The 13,544-nt window shown below is 34.3% G+C and overlaps 1 protein-coding gene and 1 long non-coding RNA gene across 3 annotated transcripts in view; one reads left to right on the top strand and one right to left on the bottom strand.

Annotated features, from left to right (window-relative positions):
- LOC129789572 (uncharacterized) overlaps positions 1–13,544 on the top strand; it is a 656,748-nt gene that overhangs the window by 638,870 nt on the left and 4,334 nt on the right. The window lies entirely within an intron of this gene.
- On the bottom strand, positions 5,713–6,775 carry LOC129789802 (uncharacterized). Its single transcript, XR_008750500.1, has 3 exons — positions 6,645–6,775; positions 5,901–6,552; positions 5,713–5,808 (listed from the first exon to the last, which is right to left on the bottom strand). It is a non-coding gene; the product is annotated as an uncharacterized LOC129789802 (long non-coding RNA).

Below are 13,544 nucleotides of genomic sequence, written 5' to 3'. Positions count from 1 at the left end.
ATCTCTATGCTAAAAACCATCGCAATATTGTATTCATGGTAAAAGTATACGACTGCTGGGTGTCGCTATATTTTACTTAAAACGTGCGTTTCTCAAGTTAAATGACAAGCCATAGAATCGTCTTCATCATCTCAAAAACGCTCGCGGCCAATTCAACCACCCTCACTCTTGCACGGGGGTGGCTATATGGCGAAAGTGGAGACAATTTTCGTGCGTAGCAGTGAGAGAGGCATCAAACCCGATTCACCCGGTTTGAGGGGTAAATGGAGCGAACAAAGTTGAAGTTACATTAATTATGATGGTATCAAATATCTCAAAATAGCGCAATAATATATAAAATTGCCTAAAACTAGAAAATGGCATTAATTTCGAAGCGCACTGGTGAGGAGTCATCGTCATTCTCGAAGAAGGGTATCCTTCGTCTAAATACTTCTTGTGCGTGGGGGGACTGTGAGGGATATTTTCAATGGTTTTTCGTGGTCCCATCCCCGCGCATGTTCTTACTTCTTAGTTTCGCGGCATTTTAGCAGCAAAGGGCAGCACAGAGAAAACTTTTTATCGTTTTGCCCAGAGATAACCTGAGGCACTTATTAAGAGCTTTGAGTTTTATTCGGTAAATTGCCGAAGTTGTAAAATATATTTTAAGTGGTGGATGCTCTTTTTGTATAATTTTTTTTTTGCCATCCCCCTCCACCGCCCCGTAGCAAGTCCAAAGTGGTGGAAAAAAGAAAAACCCGTAACGGGAGGATGCGAAACATTCCAGCATATTCTTGCGGGATATATTCGTTGAAATGCGAATAACTTTCACAAGCATTCATTTTTATGTGCGAGAATCTTTTCACAAAATGCCTCGGTCTTATATACATTTTTCCATGCCCACCCCCGCATATACAATTTTCCCTGGCAAACCATTGAGATGTTTACAAACTGTGTCCACTTCAATTCCCCAATTAAAGCTACAGGAAGAAGTTTTTCTCTCTCTTTCAGTGGGGAGGAAAAAGAGGAACACCATTGTGGAAATTTATGATGAAAAAAATCCATTCGGAGATATTCTTTTGCACTCATTTGTCAGTCGCCTTGAATTTTTCCAGAGAGGAAAAATATACACACACACCCTTCCATTTCGTTTTTCACGAATTTACGATGAGAAACTTTTAATGGTTGGATTATACACTAAAACTTTGTATTTTATATTTTTAAAATCAGATTTTTTTCCCTACCTTTTATCCCAACCATCGTGTATGGCAAAAATTATTTTGCTAAACAATCACGGTGTGGTAAGGGGGAGGAAAAAAGGGAGAATAGGTACACAAAAGTTACTCACTCTGGCAACACTTTATTGATTCATTCGCAAAATGTTAAAACCATTGAAGATAAACATACAATCCACATGAAAAAGTAAATAAATAAATAAAAGTGCTTTTTGGGGCTTTTTGCAATTTATTGCACTGAAGCTTAGATTTGGAGATGGCAAAAAATTCGCAATAATTTGGCAATAAGAATATTTCTTTACAAATTAATCTTGAATATTGATTTTTGAATAAATTGAAAACTTTTTGGAAATTTAATTTTTTAGAGCTTTTCAGGACTTTCAGTTACAGGTTTTCTTTAAAGAAATATCAGATTTATGCTCAATCTGTTAATACATAAATTCTTAAAACATTTCTTATAAGAATTCCTATAAATTCTTCGAAGTACATTGAAAGGAAACCTACATTTGTAACAAATTTTATTCAATCTTTTGCGAAACTGAAAAAAATCTCAAAGACTTTAGAAGAAGGAAAAAATGTGACAAAACCAACGAGATTTGATACTTAAATCCCAGACTATTTCTATTCTATTTTATGTCTTTCTGTTGTAGTTGAGATACTACACACAGAGAAAGCGGTATAAGCATCGAGAAACCAATCTCAACAAATTTGCACACAATACTCTTTTCTTTTTTCCCCACATCCCTCTTACACACAACTAGAACACATCCCAATTGAGATATGAGTGAAAAGAATAAAATGAAAGTGCCTGTGAGATGTCCTGGAGGATCTTGACGAAATCAAGGCGACAACTCAATATCAGCTAAATGATCATCCACTTTGCTATTTACAATTCTCTTTTTTTTTCCTTCCTCCCACAAAACGTCTCACCTCCTCAACTTCCCCCAACACGCTTCCCCCGAAACAATAAAGGACTATCTTTCACACCCTTTTTTCCTATACAACATACCCCCCAAAATGAAATAGCAGCAGCATGAGAATCGTATTTACGGACACAAAGCCAGTGAAAATCCTTCCGTAGGAGCCATCATTCGTCCCACAAACGGCATTTTATGGTCTTTTGTTCCCCTGTGCGATAAAAGTTAACAGCCTCTTGACAATTTTCTCATGGGGGACACAGAGACCACCACTAATCTCACACAGAGGGTATTTTGCTATATGGAGAAGCATAAATTTGTCGGGAGACATTCACGGTTCATTCTTGTTGAAAATGTTTAATTAAATAAAATTTTAATTGATGCTCATTCACTTGCCAATTTTCAAACAAATTAAATTCTTTTGTGGCATTGCGAAATCAGTGGGAATTTCAAAATTTAGATCTCAGAAAGGAGTTGGAGTTTTTTGGAGAGAAAAGTTATTTAAAAGGGAGATTTATATGTTGGAGTTAAACTATGGCTGTTTTTTATTTTAAATTAAGTAATTTACCTAAAGATTTGATTGATTGTGTCTTAATGAAAAACAAATTAGATATGTTTGATACTTACCTACCTAATGCTTAGTTTCTTAATAACAAAGATGTATTCAAAGAAATATTTAAGAGATAAAGTTAGAAGATTTAAGTTTAAAGAAATTATTAATAATTTTTTTTTGTAATAAAATATGCAAAGTAAGATTTTTCAACGCTCCCGAAGATTATAAACCATCCTCTATGTTAAAAGATAGGAATATGGTTCATAATCTTCGGGCACATCGTTCTTAAGAATTTTCTGGTTCAAAAAAATTTCCTTCAATTTTCTCAATTTTAATCTTTCAATTATTTTGAACTTTTAATATCTTTCAATATCTATTTAAAAATTTGATTGATCTAACAGGTTAAGTAAGAAATTTTCCTTTAAAAATATCGTCGTTTTCCCCACAGATTTCTTTTTTTTTAAATAAATAATTGACAAAAGGAAGAGCTTCACTATCTAAATACGAAATGTAGTTCAGTTGCGGGTGTAGTGGAAATAAATATTCTTGTCACATATGGGGTGGATTTTAAAACATGCCCCACTATGTGAAATCGCATAATAAATCATTTGAGTCGCAACATCGAATTTAAACCAGTAAATAATCTTTTGATTTTTATTGTTTTTTTTCATTCTTTCTATGCTTGCTCCTGTGAAAATTATTGCTACATACACCCTTAATATGCTAAAATTTTCCGTGGTGATAAATGATGAGCTTCGAGTGAATTATTAATACATAAATTTGTTAATACTTCTATCAGACTATTCCCAAAGCGCCTCATAGACTTTTTTTTCCCAACAACAGCAGCCAGCCCCCCACTCCAGCGAGATAAGAACCTGGGAGAACATTTATCATTTTCTTTTTCCCAGCCTCACACCGGGTGGAAAATACTCACAGTCAGTCAGTGTGTAGGCGTTTCAAGTACAGCACGTGAGAATAAAGAGAGGAAAAAAAAGTCGTGAGAAGTTTGAAATAGCAAGTTGAGTCATAATCGAAAAGGATTATGATTTATCGTTGTACTTTTGCCACTTGTGCCCACAGGAGTTTGCTGGTTTTTTTTGTGTGTGGAAGTATAGGGAGTGAAATGATGGGATTTTTCCTGAAATAAAATGCGGTATACGGCACAACAGGTGGTGCATATATCAATTTTTTCACACCCACAGATTGGAGAGAGCACATAAAATTCAGAGCATTGATAAACCATTTTCATATACCACTGACACACAACATAGTGTTAAACATAATCTGCAGCCTATACCATTTAATTCTGTTCACATTTGGCATTTTGGGCTTTTCCAGTTTTTGGGGTTATAAATAATAATTTGACTATTTTGCACCATTGATGTGGCGTATTGGTAAAATGCAACCTAATAATTATTCTATTCTAGATCAGACAGTAGATTAGGGATGAAATTCGTTATAAATCATTAATTTAACGTTTATTTAGCATCATTGATCCACTGGATATTTTAATGTTGGATTGTCAGATAAATTAACAAACTATAAAATAGATAAAATGTGAATATTTTCTTTTTAAATTTATATATTTGGAAAGCTTGATTTTCTTAAACATTTACCTTTCATTTTATCCAATTTTTTTTATTTCAGAAAAAGGAAGAAGACACAGGTTGGAAAATTAGTTGAATTTATTTTTCCAACCAAGAATAAAGAAAGAATTTTCCATTAATTACATGGAAAAGGGCATGAACGTAACCTTGAGTAGTAAAACAGCGCTTGAAGTTCCTCCATTACCATTTTGTAAATTTAAATTCAGGAAATCATTCCCACCAGCCGTTGCGGCATTTTGGCAGCCATTAACTGCATTTGGTGTTTAGCTCCTTCTATTTATTTCCATTACAATAGAGTGTAGTGTCCTTTAATTGATAGCTACAGAAGCCCTCATCAATCACCATTAACATTGTACGTCAGGCGGACCAAAAAAGGGGGTGCTCTCTGCCCATGGGGTGAGTGAGAAAGGCCAAAAGGGTGCATCGCCACGATAAATAGCAATTTATACGTTCATTGTGGGTACTTGAGAGAAAGACTTTCTCTTTTTTTTAACACAAATTTCACATTTCTTGATTTTTTTTTACCTTGCAAAAACATTTTCCTAATTCCTTCTTCATGAGGCATTTTCACATCTTGTAAATGCTACAAAATGCTTTTCCGGACCAATTTTCAACTTGCTTATTTGTTGCTCTTCATTATTTTGCTAAATATACGAATTTCAGCAAGAGTAAATATTTAGTTTGTATGATGAAGGATGTCGTATCTCATGGTTGAGGTCACATTTAGCCCAAACAAAAAAAACTGAAGCTTTCCCACCGCTCTGCTGGGAGATATTCGTTGGCAGGGGTAAATTAAAAATTTATAAACTCGTGGTGTACAAAATGAATTTTTATCTTATTTGCCAACCATGAAAAACCAACCATCGTCCAAAATGCGAATACGATATTTATTTATGCAAATCACTGCCTCTAAGCACAATTTATTATATGAATTTCAAATCACTTTCGTCCTTGCCTTTTCTTCATTCACTTTTTGCTACCGGCTAATTTTACAGCACATCTACAAAGTTTGAGCTATATACAGTATTCACTACAAAAAAAAAGAGATGAGAAAATCTTCACGATATAAAATATACTTTTTATATGGATGAGAATCCGTATAGGTAATTATTTTGGAAAATTAATCTTCATTAATTTTATAAAGCATTTTGCGGAGTAATTCAAATAAGGTTACATACTTGTAGGGAAAAGCTTTCTAGCGAGGTTAAAATTATATTTTCTTAAAGAAAACTTTTCGAAAATTTCACAAACAAAAATATTAACTTTTAAGGAAGAAGGTTTTAGTTTCTTTACGTTTTTTACAACCTTAAGAAATTGTTTAAAAATTTTACAAAAAAAAAGTTTTCTCCAGCGATGATTCAAATTTTTGAATATTTGAAAAAAAAATTTTTTTTTCACAAACTTCTTTTTCAATATAATTAGAGGAAAATTGTTCGGAATTCGGTCAGCGGGGGATGATTAAAAATGCAATTGTTTGCATTCAGCGACGTTTCGGAAATGTTTATTTCCTTCCTCAGGCTCTAGGGAAAATACATTAAGTTGGACATTAGGTGGCTTTTCTTCACAAAAGGAAAATTCTCACAGAAAATTACAAAAAACTAATTTAACTCACTCTGCAGTTATCACATTTTTCGTCAAAAAGGGAGGGGAAAGTCTCCATAACAATCTACACATCATTAAAATTAAATAAATTAATTTTAAACTACACAACAACATAATTCTTGGAACAGAAAATTCTCAAGAGCTCAAAAACACTTAATCGCTGAAAACGTCCAATATCCAACTGAGCCGGCGTAGAAAGATGAGCGAGCGATCAGCCCCCCCAACGCAACACCAAACCGTTTCATCAGCTGGAACAGCACGCGTGTATGTGTGTGTGTGTGAAAGTTGACGAATCACTGCTGTGTGTGCAAGTTGAAGAACAATTGCCGTTTTGTGGATGCGCTTCTAGAAGGTTCCACCAAATAAGATGCACCAAATGCGCGCGGAAAAAACATCTTTTGTAATCGGTGAAGAAAATCCAGTAGAATGAAAATATCCGCCCAGAATTAAAGCTGCAAGTCGTGTCAAAACTTGAAAACTTCGTGTAGAATGCGTCCCTTTGGAGAAGTTGTGTTTTTAATCCGAATAAAACTTGTAGACAAGATTTACGACCGTGCAAATTGTAGGAAAATTGTTCGGAATTCGGTCAGCGGGGGATGATTAAAAATGCAATTGTTTGCATTCAGCGACGTTTCGGAAATGTTTATTTCCTTCCTCAGGCTCTAGGGAAAATACATTAAGTTGGACATTAGGTGGCTTTTCTTCACAAAAGGAAAATTCTCACAGAAAATTACAAAAAACTAATTTAACTCACTCTGCAGTTATCACATTTTTCGTCAAAAAGGGAGGGGAAAGTCTCCATAACAATCTACACATCATTAAAATTAAATAAATTAATTTTAAACTACACAACAACATAATTCTTGGAACAGAAAATTCTCAAGAGCTCAAAACACTTAATCGCTGAAAACGTCCAATATCCAACTGAGCCGGCGTAGAAAGAATATAATATAATTAGAGCAAAAATAAGGATTTAAACGAACTTCTGTCCAGCGATGACTTGGACTATTTTTTTAAATAACGTGCAGCAGTAGAGAGGTAAAGAAGAAGCTTTTTTCAGCGATGATTCAAATTATTTTATTCAAGATTTATTCTCATTTTTTATTTCTTGTATTTCACTAAATATTTTTTCATTCCTTCCTGTGTGAAAATTTCCATTCTTTCCATGCACAAAATTATTCAAAAGAATGCTTTCCAAGTCTTCCCTATCATCTCTTCTTAAAAGGAAAATTCTCGTGGAAACCATAACTTTCATTATTTATGGTAAATGTCTGTATAAGCTGTATCTTTGAGTAAACAATTCATAACATCGCATTGCATTTGGCTTTACCTTGACTCAAGATAATGCCGCTTAAACGGTTTTAGGAGTCACCACATGCCAAACATAAAACATTAATTATAATCCCGTGAAAGAAAGGCGTCTCTCGTTTCTTTTGGGGATTCTCAGGGGAGGGTTGGTGAATGATACAGCATATAAGAAAAGCTCCCTTTGTGTAACAGATAATTTCCCTTTAGCGATACTCACCCCCTTTTTGGCGCGAAGTGAAATCCCCCTTCGTGAGATGTGAGACAAATCTGTGGTATAGACTAATTCGAACCCATCTACGGGAATCCTCCCCTTTTGTGACGAAATCTCCTAATGACGACATGCGTATACGACATCTATAGAGACGCTTGGAGGTAAATTGTATTTGGGTAGGCGTAAAACACACTCGTTAATTGTCTTAATCATTTGTGGCAGCTTATATTGTATTACCTTGTATTAATGAAATAATTAGGATGGCTGCTTCAAATGGTACACCACCGTACAAAATGACGGTGATAATGAGGTGACGTGAACTTTTGATTCATTGAGTAATTGTGTGGTGGTGGAAAAGAGTTGAGAAATTGCAGAAATTATGATTTGCACGTTTTTTTTTGTAAAAGTTTAAGGATATTTTTTGTGGTAAAGTTACAAAGTACAGCTTTTTGTGATAAAGCTCTGACTAAAGTTTTCCTCTTTTAATTAAATATTTTAAATTGGTTTTGATAGATTATTTTGTCTTTAAGATATTAAATCATTTCTTCTCTCCACAGAAGATGAAAAAAAGATTTTTTCAGAGCTTCCGACCATCACCAGAAAACTTCTTGAGGGTCCATTTCTATATTTCTTCAGGTTTGATGTATAACTAACGATTTTATGTTCACCTAATGCTCTTAACTATTTACATAAAGAAATTACACAACATATACCCTCCAAATAGTCCCATGAAAATGAGCGCAAAAGGTGAGTGATGACCAAAAACAATGGAGTTAGGAAGCGATAGGAGAAAATTCCCATCTATCGTGCTAGGGAGGGGGAAGCACTATTCAATATTATGAATCTCCAATGGGCAATAAAAGAGACGAAAAACAGTAGCAAAATGTGATTTGATTTCCCATCTTTTGCCATAACAGTCGAGTCATAACCGTAAAAGTGAAATGGTTTTTCTATTTTCACATATTTCCTCCGCACCACGTCCACGAGATCCAACATGTAAAGTGTCTTGGAATTGGGAAACGAATCTAAATTTTTTAGGGTTTTCAATTTGATTTTAAAATCAAGCACTACGAGCCGGGGGAGGGATGATGAAAAATCTATTAAATGTCCAACATTCTTCGATTTCCTTCTTCTTCCATCTGTGCGTCACGATTTACCAATTGTTGGGGGCGAGAAGGATATTTGCTTAAATTATTCCAACACAGAGATATATAATGTTGTTCTGTCGATATAGCCATTGTTGTTTATTTGTTTATCATCAGTTGGAATTTTATTTCGTGTATACCCAGCAGGAAAATAATTTTCAATCTATGTACAGTTATATTTATCAAATGAGAGAATCTCCTCAAATTCTGCGTCCTGCGAAAGGAAGGAAAATTTCTTCGAGAGAAAAATAAAATCAGGATTTTTATTTATTTACGTAATTTGTGAATTGGATAGCTTCCTAGGAATTCTCGATATATGGATATAGTACGTTACATATTTGTATTATATACATATGTACATAGAATGCGATATTTCTTGAAATTTATTAAGGATAAAAGGAAAATATTTTAATTTATTGCTCTGTGTTTATCATTTTGTAAAACTTTCATTCTGCATTGTTGGTTAATGTGAAAATTTCCAAACTAACTGCAATAGAAGAGAAAAGTTGTGAATTCAATTGGCTGTCCGCATTACGGATAATAAAGTCCTAGTTGCATTCCAATGCCGCAAGGATTTGCCAAATTTTTGTGCAATTTTAAATGTGCTTTGCGCCATCGAAATTGCCAAAGTTTACAGCATTAAAATAAAAGGTTGAAGGAAAAATGAAAAGGAAAAAAAGAAGAGATATATATCTTTGACAGACTATGGGGAATAATAAAAATTTAATACCGTGTGTGTTGCTATTGTCGCATCCCCTCTAAATGCGAAATTACAAATCAAAGACAATTTATCATTTTATTGCGGAAGGAAAAGTTTTTCCTTTCCAAAGAGCCGAATCAGCCGAGGAATTCGTTAATCAATGTTCCGATCCGTTTATGCTTGAACATGTTGTTTGCCATTGGAATAATTTCCTTCTGTTGCCACACACCACCCGCCACAACTTGAGGATGTTTTTCGCACAATTGCTATGTGGGGGGTTGCGGAGAGAAAATCTTGATTATATGCTCTCCATCCTCCTGGGTCTTGTCTCCCATAACATGTTTCGAAGGGGGTGAGTGTCTGGGCGACTTGCTCGTTTAGTTCAATGACATATCTTGACGTGGAAAATTTTTGAAGTTGCTCTGTTTTCCCGGGGAAAATGCCGAGAAAATTGTACAAAAAGAAATGTACTTTACGCGTTATCAACTAGCAATCACATTTATTTTATTTGCCACGGACAGTTTAACATTTCCCATGTATACGGGGAAAACTTGTATGTAGTATAGCTGGTTCGGCTCCCCCTTTATATGGCTTCGCAGTTTTCATTTTCTTCCCAAAACTTCCTCCCCAAAAATTTCATTCACACACCCTTAAACATTTTTCCTTTAAACCATTTTCAAGCCTCCCCCACGACCAAGAGGCGTGAATCGTTTTTCCACTGCGTTTGCTAGATGTGCTTGATTTTCCAGGATTTCAGATCAGGGGACGATATGTAGGGGGACCTGTGCCATACAGAGATGGATGTGAAAAAATCCATGATGATGCATTCCAAGAGAGAAGTATTTAATTTAAAGCAAGAAAGATAGGTAGGTAGGTAAGTATGTAGGAAAATTTGTAGGGGATGTTTGAATTGGGGTTGCTTCAGTGTTAGATTGTAGGCTTTTCTTATATTTAAATATTGAGGAAACTTTTCTCAATAAAGGATTTCGTTAAAGATAATAAAAATGTTAACAAAAATAAATTTTATTAAAAGAATAACAAATTGATAAAAAGCTCGTAAAAGCTCTCAAAAATTTTGAATAATTTTGTACAATTTTAATAACTTTAAATAACCAGAATGATATTTTATAAATGTCATGTAAGTACATTTTGTGATAGGCTTGTTTACCGAATTTCTGATTTAAAATTTATTATTTAATTTTAAATATTTGTTGTAGATTAAAAATGTTTAAAGATAAAACTATGGAAATATCCATGTTTTTTGTAAATTAATGGATGATTTGATTATTAAAGAAACTTGAGTACAATAGGACCACATGTACAACAACCATTGCAATTGATTAAAAGTTTTATTAAAACTTTGAAAAAAATTATTTTCTTAAGTTTCTAGCATTTGAGATATTTATTTCCGTAAAGTTTTCATTTGAACCATCCCTTTATTATCACAAAATATCATAGAAAAAATTATTATTCCACGTGCAATCTTATCAATCTTATTAATTAGCTAACTCACAATGAAAACGTTTTATCTATCATTATGAAAATGGTTTAAAATCCCCATTGTTTCGTCCATTTGATGCGTCCCTGTGGGGGTGTTTAACAACTAAAAAGCCATGAAATTGTGAGCACATTTCGATGGTTAAATACCCCCGTCGACTGACTCCGTGGGTGTCAGGACCTTCCAACGGGAGCTGACGGGGCGGTTGATGGCACGATAAGCTGGGGTGGTGCGATATGAACACGCTGCTGTATCTCGCTGTGCCCGAAATTATGTATCTAATGCTATGTCCGTGATGCGAGAAAGCATGTTTATTCCAGGCTGTACTCGGGGTTTTGTGGCCCTGTCACTGCGGTGAAATGATAAACATGTTTAAGTTTAAAACAGGTGTTCCCACCCATTATATTACCAACCCTATATAAAACCAAAAATTCACTCCACCGTTCGTGACAATTTAATGTACACGAAAAACCATTTGTTATAACCTGGAACGGACTGTGCTCAGTAGAATGAGGTAGAACTATGCTCTATATGTGCAATTGACTTTTGAAAGAGATTTGTAAATTTCGATAAGACATACTTTGTAGCATATGTTGCCCATATATATATAGAAATCAATCATGATGTCGCATTGTCCTCCACATATACCTTTTTTTTAATAAAATAAAAATTCAAAACAACTACTGCGTGTAGGGTAGTGGGATTGAAGGGGGTGAGGGTGGATTTATTTGATACACCGAAATCGATAATTTTGCTTCAATCTAACCCATGTGATGCTGCATTCAAATTGGACTCAAACTAAAAACATAAACTCAATAAAAAAAAGGCAGAAGCATAAAATTTTATTCATTCTGAATGTGACCAGAATACAAAAAGCTCAAAATTCAATTCGCTTGCCGTCTTTTCTGTGAATAGTTTTGTGGTTAACCTAAAAAGAGGCGAAACATGTCTCTTTATGGTCATGAATGGCAAAAAAATATTATATTTTTTATATGTGAATTTTGTTCTCTATTTATATTATTTTATTTTTATGTGCAGTCTGAAGAAACATACAAAAAAAGCTCACAGTAGAAAATTGTGGGATTCAGTAATTAAAATGAGACGCTCCACTTCGTCATTTGCATTTTAGCGTGTTGGTGAAAACACTGACAAAAGGTGTAAAATGCTTTTCTTAATTATTTTCAAGTGGTACACCAACCCGCTTAGAATAAACTTCCCTTTTTTTTTCTTTTGTTCTTTTTTTTTCAATAGAATCAACGCACATAGAGCATACACAATGTGTGTATGCTGGAAAAGGAAAAGCCAACATGTTTTGTCCTGGGCATCAAAGAGGGGCCTTTCCATGTTCTCTCCATATGAGAGGATTAAATTGTACCTGTTAACTATCATCAACATAATTCCACTCCCACACACACATAGGTATATATGAAAAGCGCGTGCTGAATACAATTGCCCGAGACTCTCGGATTAACTAACAGCCTTGCGTGGAAATTGATTGAATAATATTGTAAACTAATTGAAAAGGAAAATAATCAGAAGCTCGTTATCTGGCAGCTGCAGATATTCAATTTGCGATAGATAGAACAGAATTCAATGAAATTTGTGTTCCATCATGCAAGAGAGGTGGAAGGAACTTCTCTACAATACGGGGGGAGGGGTGGGTTTGGGAAAACAAAACGTCAATCTATACTCAACTGCATATTGGCATAGAAGAACGAGTGAGAGAGAGTTCAATTCTGCAAGAACAAGGCTCTGGTCATGGATCATCGTGGCTTGATCTCACATATACAAATTTCCACTAACTGAACATCCGCACTTAAGGTTGTTAGAGTTGAGAAGTACTCTTCATTCTAGATTAAAAGTTTTTTTTTTATTAAAAGGAAATATTTTACATGGGGGAACGCGTCTCAATTCCGATCTCCTTTGACCTTTATACAATCCACTATTACATAAAACCGGTAAAACTTTAAATGTTGTAAGTTATGGGAATTAAAAGAGCATTAAAAGGACTGTAAAGTGGTACTAAAATTAAGAATATTTGCTTTTTATTTTATACTATTTTATTTCTCATTCTGCGCTGACTTTTGGAGGTCGGAATTGGGCCACGTTCCCCTACATATTTTTTAAAAGTTCATTAATTCAAATTGCTACAGCTGAGATTCAAAATTTTCATTCGATTCCGAATTAATATTAAATACAGTTTTATGTGTAAAAATTGCCCTCATGTTTCGTACCCCAATAGCCCTCTATTCCGTTTTTTCCTAGTATTGGAAATTTGTGAGTTGAATATTTAATTTTTAAAAATTCTACATTCATAAGAAACCTGTAAGATCTACAATCTACATCAAATTAATTAAAAATCATTTGTCAATTATAAAATCATGAATTTGTTTTTAAATTAATTTATCTATTTATGCTTCAAGTAAAAGGTTTTATTTTGTAGCAGCATCATTGGATATTGAGGTGGATTTGAATAGAAACTGGCCTTCAAATGCACTCCAACTGAATCATCTGTGAATGTATGTTGAATTGCAATGGAAGATGCTACATGAACTACCCCTAAAATTTCAATATTTGAAGGCATAACAACGATGAATGTTTCTGGCATAACACCTTTCATTCTGTTGGAAATCGGTATAAGTTTGGATATGGGGTTCGAAAGCACAATCACAACAATAGGGTGGTTGATTTCCTCCTCATATCGAGGGATGATGGAGTATTTTGTGGGTGAAAGGGGAAAATTTAGAGAGCATACTACATACCATACTACCTACCTTTGGGGTTGTTCTTCA

This window comes from Lutzomyia longipalpis, chromosome 2, assembly GCF_024334085.1.
Source record: "Lutzomyia longipalpis isolate SR_M1_2022 chromosome 2, ASM2433408v1".
Lineage (NCBI taxonomy): Eukaryota > Metazoa > Arthropoda > Insecta > Diptera > Psychodidae > Lutzomyia > Lutzomyia longipalpis.
This window is presented reverse-complemented; position numbering and strand designations above follow the sequence as displayed.